At 42.8% G+C, this 13,122-nt stretch overlaps 1 protein-coding gene across 10 annotated transcripts in view; it reads right to left on the minus strand.

Moving 5' to 3' along the window:
- Positions 1 to 13,122, minus strand: part of ZMIZ1 (zinc finger MIZ-type containing 1) — a 354,835-nt gene that overhangs the window by 236,652 nt on the left and 105,061 nt on the right. For 9 of the 10 annotated variants that reach the window (XM_064513809.1, XM_064513810.1, XM_064513813.1 and 6 more), the window contains one exon: positions 4,647 to 4,729. The exons of the other annotated variant lie outside the window; for it this stretch is intronic. The gene's annotated coding sequence lies outside the window, so the exon portion shown is untranslated. The remainder of the gene's footprint in view (positions 1 to 4,646; positions 4,730 to 13,122) is intronic. 10 annotated transcript variants of the gene reach the window in all.

Below are 13,122 nucleotides of genomic sequence, written 5' to 3' on the forward strand. Positions count from 1 at the left end.
TACGCCTTACCATTACAAAATTAACTTTAAGAACTCTTTACACATTCTCATAAAGGCACAGAGCTTATAAAACATTAAGACATACTAAGGAACAAGATAAAACATTGGAATGTTTCCAAAAAATGAAGCTCTCACACACTGTTTCCATTACCTAAAGAGCTGGATTTGTTTTCCTTTTTCACCTGAAATTTACTGAGGTGTTACAGCATTTTACCAAGCAGCACAGGACTGAAGATAAGTAAGAAAGAAAAAAGTTAACAACGTTTTACTCAATTATACTATATATTTCTTGGGTATTTCTCCACAGTTGTGTCTGTTCACTTGGAAAAAACATGTAGAAGCAGATAATGTTTAACTTAAAACACATTTTGCCTTTGAATCAAGTTTTACTTTTAAAAAAGACAACTTATACAATCTAGGGCATTTATATTTAAACTGATCACTGAAAGAGTAGTCCCCCCCAGCAGTCCAATATAACTTCAGGACTACTTCTATCTCCATACCAGTTCCTCTCACTTCTCTAAATATAGCTCAGTGGGTACTAGCATCCCAGACTATACCAATCCAGCAGACATGACCAACTATCATAGCATGATTTTTATGTCGCAGGATCTGAGATTTTTTTCTACCAATATCCACTCAGGTAAGCAGAAGGAAAAACTGGCTTCTCCATTCTCCAGTCCTTCCCTCCCACCCCCACCTTCCAAATACTGACCTGACAAGGTGCATACCACGCTCTGAAAACAGTGGAAACATTTAATGGTTTAATTCACTGCTTTTAGACTCAAAGCATGCCTCAACCCAACTTTATAGACAGCAGAAAAGCAAAGAGAAGAGACTCAAACACCACAGCCAAGGCAGCAATTGCATGTACCCTATCTGCCTACCCTGACAGCATGACAGCACTTCCAAAGTTATCACATCATCAACCAGTTCTTCCTATATTCCTTTAGATGGGAAGATGCCCATATTTTCTTTCACCTATTTTTCTCAACACAGCTGTTTCTGGCATGGCAATTTCCCTTCCTCAAACTCCAGCCTTTTTTTCCTGCTGTCTCTTTGCCCAGTTCTTCTTCCTACCCTAAGACCTTACCAGCTACTCAATTCATAATTTTGCTTCTCTTCCTTTGCCTTTTGCAAAGTCCTTGTCCTACATTTTTCTGTGTTGCTTTCTCACCTGCCCACACAGATGTGCAAGGATAAGCAGCAGGAGGCAGACGGTATGGCACACGTGGCAGCCAGGTATTACACGTTTATTCAAACAGGACTCTTATTTTAATAAAGTAATTAATGCTACATTTCTGCACCTGGACAGTATCATTAAATAATTAATGTCACACCAAAGATGAGCTGCAAAAAGTTTGGAAGGGAAGAGGAAAAAGGAAGAAGGAAGTCAGTCCTGTTGTTAATACTCAAAGCCAAGCTCTTGTTCAATTCCAGCTCTACCCAGAGGCTTCTGCTAGCATGGGAATTCAGCACCTGAATTTGGAAACACTTATGTTTTGTGCTTTAAAGCAAAACTCTGCAGCAATCTCTGCCCCCTTTTCTAACTTCTGATGCAATTACTAAGCAGCAACAAATCCATATTGATATGTTTATAAAATTTCCACTATTTCAGTCATTTATGCATAGTACAGCCTCGTGCTGCATACCACAATGTTTCTATGGTCGTTTCTCTCAGTAGTAAAGCTGGAATAAGCAGTTCCTGCCTCTGGCCACTTGTTATCAACTCCCTTTGCACTGCCATCTCCCCCTCCTCCCCAGTTATGTTAGGACAGCTTTGCAGTGCTACATACTGAACTGAACTGGTTAAGCTAAAAATACTCCATTCATCCTCCCCCCTCCCTCCCGTTTTTGCAGGGTTATTTTTAAAATGGATCAGTTCTCTGTCCTCGTTCAACAAGGAGCTCAGTGCAATTGTAAGGAGGAGGGAGGAGGGGGAGCAGGAGGGGAAGGAGGAGGAGGAAGATGCATCTCTTCCAGCCCAGAGGAGTAAGAGGGACTGCAGGGTCTACTTCACCCCGCTCTGCCACTACGAGGTGACATATCTGTGACACTACTGACTAATACAGAGCTTCTCGCAGTCCATCCCAGTCTGAGTTGGTGTTTGCAAAGTCTCAAAAGGAACATGTGCTATTCCTACAATTAGAAAGAACAGGTCTGCATAATCTTAACTCTTGTATCCCAGGAGCCAGAAGTAATTCAGTGCTTCTCTAATTTGACTTGGGGATTCTCCACCGCAGCAGCAGGGCTTAGGAAATGGCTCTTCACTGTAACCTTGTTTGAGTGATCATCTTTTGTTTGCATTACTCTAGTTTGCAAGATGACAGCTATCAAGTCAGATTACAGAATGCCACTTACAGTGACACATGCCAAAAGTGAACCATTAAGACCATCTAAATAGCGGAGTTAGGTTTAATATTTAGGTTGCCACGAATTACATTCGGTAAGAAACATTTTTACAAAAATGCAGCAATAAAAATAGGGCCACTTTTTTTTTTTTAACTTTCTCTTTAAAAAATAGGTGAATCATTAAAATTCTTTGGATTTATTAGATTAAAAAAATGTGAATTCCAAACAAACAAACAAAACCCCCACCTAAAGTATAATGTATTTTTGCTGCCAAAAAAAGGAAAATAGTAATAATAAAACAGTCCTCCTAAAATGCCCGTTCTTTCTGCGTGTTTACGAAGCCTCCGGAAATACCACGGCAAACATTCCAGCTCTACAGCAGCGAGGCCATGTGACCCGAAGGCACAGCAAGCAACTTCTTTTCCCCGAGTTTCTTGATGGAATAGAAAAGGGATGTTTTTTCCCTTTTAAACCACAATCCGAGTCGAGGGAAACCTTCAGCGGACTTTCAAGTGCCCAATTTTAAAACAGGGTTGTTTTTTAAAAATGATTTGGCTGCATTTCTATGACTGCACATGCTCTTTTTATAAGAAAAGACCAGAGTCTTAGACCTATATTCAGTGAGCATGTCATATATTTTTTAAGGCACCACAAAAAACATTTGAAATGTTCTCTAAAGCTGCTACTACAGTTATGACCAGTACTACTGTGTTTCTCAATATAGCCAAGATCTTTTCCCAGTAAAAAACATGGCACAGGTAAAACCATCTAAACTTCCAGTCTGATTTTAGTTAGAACTATTAATGAAAGAATTTATGCATACGAGCTTTAGTGTTACCAAAAATTACTTAAAATATGAGCTTGAATAAGAGCATGCATTTTTTACAAATAATCATGTGTTACAAATAATAATAATGCATACTTGCAAGTAATCATTTAAAATGTAGGAGTAGGGATGAATCATGCTGCAATAGTTGGATATCCATTGAAATTTGTGTTTCAGCTTAAAACAAAGCAAAACAAAGCAACACCACACAAAAAGGAAAATAGCTCTGCAGTACAAAAGCACAGCAAATGGCAGGCACACTCCGCTAACTTGCTTTAGTAGCCATGTCAGAAATGCTTCTAATTATCAGAGGTAAAAGAGGGATGGCATTTCTGCTGGAAGCAAGTTTTACACTTTATTCTTTCCTCTCCTCTCTCTTCCAGCCTATAAATATTAGTCTTACACATTTTTCTCCCATACAGCTCTTGAAAGGTTGAGTTTTTCAAGGCTGATAGCAGACAGAAATGTTCATCAAGAAATGCCTTTGGGTCAACTGTCTGTAGCTCATCAAAGTGTAGCACTGAAAATATGGAGGAGGGGGAGGAGGATTATGACAGCACCATATAGCAGATAAAAAAAGAACAAAAACAAAAGAAATGCACACACAAAAAAACCCAAACACATATGCTCTAATGATCATTAATTTTATCCCTTTGGAAATGGATTGTTACCATCCATGCACCCTTGGTGGTGATGGTCACAAGAGTACTGACTCCTCGCCCCTACTTTCAGCTGCTAAACTGCACTCAAAACAACTGTAAATACATTAAAGTTTCTTTAATGATATTTCCCAGTATAAGGAAATGCCATGCGGATGTGATTAAAAGTGGAGAGGACCTATGTAATAGTGAATGGAAGGCCAGCTGGTCCACAAGAAAATTAAGATGCACACCAAACAGCTGAGAAGCTCCACAATGCACTGAAAATAAGGCAAAGATGACACTACATATTGCTTATTAAAAAAAAAAAAAGGCAGGTATGCAAAAAATGTTTGTGGGGGAGGGAGGAAGGAGGGGAAGAGGGGAATCTTGGGGTGTCCACTATCTGTTTTTTCATTCTGTACAATTGGACATGAGATATTGAACACATCATTATTGAAACTACTGCTCATTTGTGCTCAGGGATTACTAGCTTGTTATAAACACACATTTATCGGAAGCAAGTAAAACATATTATTGCTCTGTTTTATAGCTTGACTGGCTCATGCAAAGAGTAATTTGTTTGTACTCTATATTAGGATCAATAGTTACACCAGGGATAGCCCGAGGAACGTTTATGCTGAGGGCTTTGCTCGCAGTGTATCGTTGCTGCAATCAATTGACCAAACAGGACCACTTCTCAAAACAACAGATACACTTTGATAGTGACCAGATCAGCTGCTAAAGCATAAAACATGATGCAGTGTCTGGAAAAGACTGAAGGCTCACAAGTATTTTACCACCTGATGGACCATAAAAAACCTTCCTACCTGAATATCCCACACAGGCCTTTCTTCCTCTCAGTAGCTGATGACTGTTTCCTCAATGCTCTCACATAAGAAGATCCATTTTCCTGCAATAAAAATATGGACAGATCATACGCCCATTCCCTAAGTAACACAGTACCATTTGAACAAGCCCACTGAGCAGGTCTTGCATAAAGGGCCTTTAAAAGTCCCAGGAACAAATCTGGAGCGCCACATTTAAGACTGTGTCCTGGGTCCCAGATCAGTTCTGCCACACCCAAACTTTGGAGAAGCACTTCAGCCCTTTAAGTTTTAAAAGTTTTCTTGCCTGTAAAAATGAGATGAGGAACAGATAACTGAATTCTGTTGAGGTTTCTATCAAAATTTAGAGTCAAACGGTAAGTATTTTTTCCAGTTAAATGTCATGCTGAGGTCTCTCTCATTCTCTATAAAGAGGGTACTTGCTGACTGTTATGAGCGAAGTGCCATTAAAAAAATAAACAAATTCCCAACCTCTGCTTAAATGGATAAGCCAAAATACCACAAAAACACCATGCTGTCTGTAGCAAAAAAAGTAAGTTTACGGATTAGGTTGGCAAAGCACCGTGACTTCTAGGAAATGCTTTTTAATTATAAAGAAATACTGTAAAAGGAGACAGTGGAATGTTTACGGGCAGCATGTATTTTGTTATATGCTGTTTCAGCACTCAGAAAAGGTGTCCTTACGGGCTTATGTTACTAGGCTCTAAAATTCAGCAAATACTGAAGAAAAGAACAAGATGAGTACCTACATCCTAACACATTTTGCCCTCTCTTTTGACTCATTTTCAAGTAATTTTCATACAAAATGATTTTTGTCAAAAAGAAACATGAAAAAACAAGCCTTATGAAAAAACGATGTATGCAGTTTGAGAGACCAATCCAGAATCCCCCCCAACGACCGACAACTGTTGAAGCAGACCCTGATAACTCGCATGATGCAAAAGTCATACTCAGACTTCAATAAAAAATGTAGAATACAGAAAAAACCTCAAGTTGTTACAAGTAACTTGTTATTTGCATTTAGTATTTGTTCTGCAGTCATATCCACTGTTCACCAGTAATTCACAAAGAATAAAGACACCTCTGTTCTGTTAAGAACAACTATCCCATCATTGATATGTACAGTGTGACTAACGAACAATCTGCTTCAGACAGGAACTCTGCTGTTTTTCTTGTCCCACAATAAATGGCAATTTTAGATAAGTTACATATTGACAGGCACCCTGGGTGAATGACTGGCTTTTAAGGCCTCACTGAACTGTGAAGGTTTTCCCCTAGAACATGCTTATTCTCATCCAGAAGTTTTCCCCAGTGCTTTATGTTCTGCTTATACAAGCCAGGAAAAACATGTTAATTGATTCAGAGTTAGTATGTGTTAACATGACTTTCTCAGCTAATACAGACTAGGTCTTTAATTAAGTTGGAATTAATTATTTATCTAACTTTGTTCCTCCAAAGGATAAACTTTTGCTCCGTCTGCTCGAGGAGCTGGATTCCATTCAAGGCTGTGCAACTGCTACAGGCTGGCAAACCAGGCTGCAGCACTTATTTGGCAGCTTAAACGTTACCTCTCACTTTTCTCTCCTGGATGCTTGCTTCCAGCTCTGCATTTGTGCAGCTGCACGGTTAACTGGATCAGGGAACTAATTTCACTCAGCATGTTGTCTCCTAAACAGCTGTGCCAACACAACACAGTGAATGGGCACAAGGGCAGGAGCAGTCAGCCACCATGGTAGAGGGTAGGGACAGGGGCTGCTTAAATCAGCTTAAACTGCACTGCTGTAAACTAGGAAGCCAGTGCTTTACATCACTTCTTTGTACGTCACTTCTTCCCATCTGTTAAACTGGGACCACAATTCCTACTTTGTTTTATAAAGCACCTCTTAAAACGACTATCCCGTTAACACTGCTGTGAATCCACACTGCAGAGAGCCCACCCCTTGCACAAACTGGGCTCAGACTTGCTCCTTCTCAGGACACCGGCACTGCCCCACCAGCATCTGCCCCGCGGCTTCACCCCACTGCTGCTCAGGGACCGCCCAGGGCAGCTTCCCACCGCCACCACCACCGCCACCCCAGCCCACTCCCGCGCCTTCTTGCTGGCCCCCAGCTCTGCCAGCGCAACATCTTACAGGGTTTTCCTCTGGAATGGATTTGGTTTCTAAAAAACTTCAGCTTTTTTAAAGCCTGATTGGTGTTCTCATCCTATTTCTAGGACTCCCAAAACAGTCACACTAGCACAATTTAGGGGCAGCAGGCTATCATCTGAAAATGAGAATAACTATTTGGGGGAAGAGGAGCCACCCGGAAACTCCTTAAAACCAGCAAACTTTCCCTAACATGAAACCACAGCCTCGCTGCGGCACGTCGCGGTACCCAAGCGCTCGACCTCTTCTCCCCGCCGCGACGCCCCGGTGCCAGCGCCCGTCCCGGGACGCGGCGGCAGGAACACGCACCGCCACCGCGGGGACCAAGCGCGGCCCGCAAACACCCCCCGGCGCCTCGCAACGCGCTGCGGGGCCGCGAAGCACGGGGGAGAGGGGGAAGTCCGCGGCTCTCAGGACAGCGAATGTTTCCTGCTCGTACAGATCCAGCAGAGGGAGCACAAAAACACAGGTTTTTTTGGCCAAGCGTTTTGGCGATGAAACACTCAATATTTAAAATCCCAGGCATTTTGTATTAGATTATTTCTGTAGTAATGCATGTGCGGGCATTACCAGAGCACAGCAGACAAAACCCTTGGCTCTGAGCAGATTACACTTTAAAAATCGATGCGGAGCGAGAGGCAAGCAGCGCGCAGCAAAGGCTGGGGAAGCGGGGAGAGGAAGGAAAGGCAGCAAAGCAGGGCTGCCAACTCCTGCAATTTTATCATGTCTCCTGCGACACGAGGAGTTTTTCTTAAAGCCACAGCTTTCAGAGGTTTCATCATTACACGAAAATTTCAGTAGTGGGTTTATTTATTTATTTATTCCCCCCCCCCCCCCCCATGGATCTATTTCTAGGTTTCCAAATTTGAAAAGACAAAGGCAGTAAAGGTGGCTGTGGTCTACCCTAAAGGCTCAAACGCTGGGAAAGCACAAGAATCTCCAGATTTCTTCTCTATATGGCATGGGCAGAGCAGTCTCAACTTAATTTCACTTCATTCAACTTACTGCCAATTAACATGCTTTTAATTACTGAGTTGGGAATTGAGGGAAAACGACACAAAAGCCGTGCAAGAACCATGCAGGGAAACGCCTTTCCTCCCCCTTCCCCGGCTCAGCCTCAGCCGGACACCTCTCCCCGGCTCTCCCGTCCCTGCCTCCACTTCCCTCGCGCCTGCCAAGGATCACTCCCGGGCGACAGTGTCCACCAGCCGCCCCTGCCTCCCTAGCCTTCCTCCACAGAAAAGCTTTCCCTCCTGCCTCCTTGCTCCCAGCCCTGTGCCCCAGCCGGCACCCTCCAAGGCCGCGGGTGGCACAGCGGGCCCCGGGGCACCGCCTTCTCTACCCCCCTGTCCTGGCCCGCATCCGAGTAAAATAAAAATCGATGAGCAAAAGACAAAGGGTAACCAAGAGCAAAGCCTTCAGACTCAGTACACAAAATACAGCTTGGCCTCTGCGCGCTCAAACACACGGAGAGGCAGCATATACAAGCATGTGTGCACAGACTCGGAAAACAGAAATACGCTAAAGACAGATGATTAAGTACGTTGTACAAGCTTCTCACGGAAAGGCGTAAAGCAGGTGCACTTCCAGCACAAGCATTTGCTCTGCTTTCACAAGTTACTACCCAGTCCCAGCATCTGTCTCCTCACGCTGCATAATGATGTTCAGACTCAAAACTCTGTAAAGCCAGAGAGCATCCCAGAGCGAGCCCCGGCTTCTCGTCCACCCGGGACCGTAACCGGGTCAGAAGCGAGGCGCCCAGACTGCTCCGGGGCCTGAATAAGCTCTGGTCAACAAGGGTACTTGTGCTCTGCAGAGAGCTTGCACACTTCTACGAAGTGTTTCAGTATTAAATGCAGCCCCCATTACGTCAGCTGCGTACCACACTGAGCGAACACAGCCCTCCCTCCACGCGGAGATTTTTAGAAACCTTTCTGGAAATTCGGAAGCAACTCAAGATCAGCGCTGTGGATATGCCTGAAGAGCATCCCACGCCCTCCTCTGCCAAAAAAGGGGTGCTCTGCTTGTATCATACCAAAAAGCAGCATAAAATGCTGTTAAATTAACGCAAAATGGGTGTCACTTGGGAGGGGGGAGAAGAGGAAAATAAGCTCAAAATTTTGTAGTGCTTTGAACAAAAGTCCAGTTTGCCACACCAAGGTTGGTGTGCTCCTTTCCTGGGCATCATGAAAATCCTTCTTATTTGTTCATATTTTTCACTGGGGTAAAACTGAAAATTCTGTTTATTCAATTGCCATTTCATTGATTATTTTTCCTGATTTTTAACAGACATTTTCCATTAGATTTTTTCTCTGTATAACCAGAACTTAACGTCAAATAAAGCTGCCATCTCCTCATGTTAAGATGCAAGGGAATTTTAGGGTTCTGTCATCCTCTCCATATATAAGACCTGGTCAGCAGCAGAAAGTGATGTTATTTTTACAGTTTACAACAGCAAAAAAAATCCTTTGCTCCTCCCAACCTGCTCCACAGAAATCCCTTTACTGGAAGAACAACTTTTCCAAACTTCGGCTCTTTTCCTTGCCGCATGCGGACCTAAGAGGGGCACAGCAAACTCAAAGCCGCCAGGTCAGCATCGCTACCGTCCGTACCTCTGTTCTCCTGCCACAAGCCTGGACGCCCACAAGCTCCCGGGAAGCACTGCACCACATCACCCTTCCAGCCCCGTACACCCCAGACTGAAGGGGCTGCATGCAAGCCAGCAGGCTGGATCAGGGCATATAGACATATGGGGGGGTAGAGGGGTGCAAGTAGGAACAGTGAGATGGACAGGGAGGATGGGCACTTCGGTACTTCTCTGCTGCAGACACTCTGCAGCCTCTTTGTGCAGCAGTAACTTGATGCAGGTAAGTGTTTTTGGCCTGAGAGATGAAATAAGAAAGATTTGCTGTGTCTACTCTGTGCCATGGAGTTAGCCCAACCGGAGCTGCGTGCCTGCTCCCGCTTGGCTGCTTCTCCCAACAGAGCTCGCTCAGGCATAACAGCGCTGCATCAAGCAATAGCAAAAATCAGCCCAAGAGCAGATGAATCCAAAACAATCCAAGTTTGCAATTTGTTATCATTTCACAAATGATCATCTTAATAACAGCTTCGTCCTAATCTGCAGCAGACAGTAGCATATTAGACTGTAAGAGAGGACTGAGCTGCCAACTCACAAGCGTAAGATATTGAGCACTATTAACCTTGGCTGAAACTGAACCATTGTTCTAGAGGTTGGACATCTCTTATAAAATCCCATTATTAGAGACCATTTGCCATCTATTTCCATAGCAACTTTTTTAGTTTATTTTGTTTCTATTTTAAAAGAATTTCCCCCTTCCCTTTCCCTTATATCCTATTGTACTTACACAGCCTTAAACAATAACCCACTCAAGCATGGCCATGGAAGTGGTTCGAAGGAACAAAGGCTGCTTCTGGCATAACCAGCGCATCTGAGACTCGCTTCGCGCAGCTTGCATATCCTCTGCAGATTTGCAGAGCACCAACAGCTACTGACTCCATGTACTTTTGCAGTGTGCTGGATACGAAATAACCTGTAGGCAGGAGGAGTCTATTAAAATTATACTGGAAGCATCCACTCACAGTGCGAGTGAGTCACGAGCAAGTTCTGTAGCTAATCTTGCTAAAGGAATAGGTACGAGAAGGCTGACCTGGAAAGAAAGCAGTGTGCGCGAACAAGACGAGTACAAAAGTAACTACAGGGAGGAGGTGTGTGGAAGGAGAGCGTCTCCAGCTCTGCTAAAGCAGATTATTGCCACATCTAGCAGTTAGCACCCACCCAAGTAGTGTGCCATCAATTTAATTCTCAAACAAGACCAACAGAACAGCAAGACAGGATTAGACATGCTCGGTTTTAACCATTCATTTCTCTTTCTGGTGAAATACTATCAGCATACCATTGGCATCAAAATCGCTACCCTTCGGAACGTGCAGAGTGCATTTTTAATTTTACATGCAGCAGTTATGTCATATGAGGTTATTTATTTTTTAATTTGAAGTGGTAAAACATATTTAATCTGTTTTGAGAAAAGAACAAATTGGTTTAGCAAGCAGTTCAAGGCTTTCCCTGGAGACAGTCAACCAGAGTCTGCAATCTGGATATAAGTTGAGACTACACTAAAGTCATTTTAATTGTAGGTCATAAGAAACGTCAAGATATAAAACACCAGGGAACACTAAAAATTAAGCCATCATCTTTGAGACTAACAAATCTCTTAGATTTGTCATTAAAAGATTTTTCAAAATCTGTATGGAATTACCACCCAAGCACAGTGGCAGAGCAAACTGTTTGGGGCTGCATGTAATATATGCACGTTATTTTTGCTATTGTGGAAAAAAAAGAAAATTTAAGAAAGAAATACTGAGGTGAAAGAAAATTAAAACACTACACTTGGGGGTGGGGGGCAGGGAAGCATCTTTTCCACTTTGTTTCATTAAACTAAGTATCTTCTGTTAATAGACAAACACTTTTGTTTCATCTTGGGCAGAAAACGATTTTTCCCTAATACAATATAAAAGCAGCAAGGGTTGTGTATAGGGTGACAGAGACGTGAAGAAAGGGAGTACAAAAATGAGGAAACGGGATTTTTAAAGAAAACCTCAAAATAAAAAAATAAACCTAAACAATTTCAGAACGTTGTGCCCAAGTTTTATAGGGGAAAAACTCTTAAACACTTCTCCGTAGTTAAAATAGCACTTTTTTTCCATGTGAAAAGTATCACCCCTTATTTATGTAATTCAGTTTTGAGCTGGATCCCTCATTTACTAAAATCCTTTTGTAGAATTTAGCTGCAGTACTGAAGCTGATCCTCCTGTTCACTTTCCTCGGCTAATGACGACAAGAATGGTTCCACTCTATCAGCAGAAAGCTGAGCCCTGCGTTCTTGTTTAACCTCTTAAAACAGAGAAAGTTAAAAATCGGATGCATTCATTTTCAAAACCAAAAAACAATATCCAGAGCTCTTCATAAGGTATCTAAAGAAAATATACATAACCCATCCCCTTCTCCTCCAGTCTTCTGCCTGAAGTAGAGTTTAAAGGTCTAAAGCTATGTGAAACCAGGGGCAGTGTTTTTTTTTTTTTAAACCATGCCTGTCCAATAACCTCTTCTATGTTAAATCAGTCAAATTTGATCACTATACCAAGTCTCATTCCTAGCATTATCTTCCACTTGTATGAGTGGAGACAAAAAGGATATTTTCCCCCTTTCAGTTAAATCAGCACAGATCTTACCAATAAACAGGAATTTGAACAGAAAGCATTCCAAGTGATGGGCTAAAGTCCACAAAAATGAAAAAAAGTTCTTGTTTGTGGAAGAAAAACTAAACTGTAACATCCTATTTCACTGCCAGTCAAATCATTAATAAAAATCTGTATTACAAACACTAATCTCATTGGGTTTAGCCACTGCCCCTAGCAGGTATGCCAAAACCTACAGATAAATATTTGTATCTCTAAGTGTGAAGCTAGGCATTTCATGCAAGTCCAAATCTGTCCCACAGCCACGGCCTTTTCCTTGACATCCTTAATTTCAGCTCACTGAATGCCACAATGTTCTAACACCTCCTTCTGCAACATTAAATACTGTACACGCGTGTGTGTGCATGCGCACACACACATGCCCGTGATATAAAACAGAGACTGCAGGAGGGAGGGGGGGAAAAAAAGGAAGAAAAAAAGGATCCTGCCTGTCCTGCATATGTGAATAGTTCTATTATTCCAGGAAAGTAAAAACACTGGGACCTAAGTAGGATGCAAGCAAACCTGATTTTACAGGTCCAAGCTTTTTATGCAAGTTAATGTCACAGAAATAAAAGCACCAAAAAGAATGATTGCATGGCCATGCCTCAGAGAAAAAGAGGGGGAAAAAAAAGAAATCATATCAAGGGATTTAATAGCTGGAAGCAGTCCGAGTTTGGTGCTTTTTTTTTCCCTCCCATCTTCCCTCACTTGCTGCGTGGTAGCGGCTGAGCTGCACAGCGCTCCTCTGACCTATCGCACAAGCAGTTACGCAAGCGCTCCCAAACTGGTAGCCCTGGATCTTGGTTCTCTGCTCCTCTGGGAGAGCTCCAGGACGGGATCCAGGGCCTCCCTCGCGCCAAGCCCGACGGCTGCCCACGCTGCAGTTCTGGGCCATCCACTGCTCCGAGAGGCAGCCGAGAGCACAAAACCTTGCACAATATCTGTGCTGTGTGGACAGCTGAGCTGAAAAGACAGTCATTTCAAAACAAGCTCAAGTTTGCCTCAGGATCTTCTAAGTTTTACTGTAGGCTGTTCTTAAACTCTTCCAC

Source organism: Dromaius novaehollandiae, chromosome 6 (genome assembly GCF_036370855.1).
Source record: "Dromaius novaehollandiae isolate bDroNov1 chromosome 6, bDroNov1.hap1, whole genome shotgun sequence".
NCBI lineage: Eukaryota > Metazoa > Chordata > Aves > Casuariiformes > Dromaiidae > Dromaius > Dromaius novaehollandiae.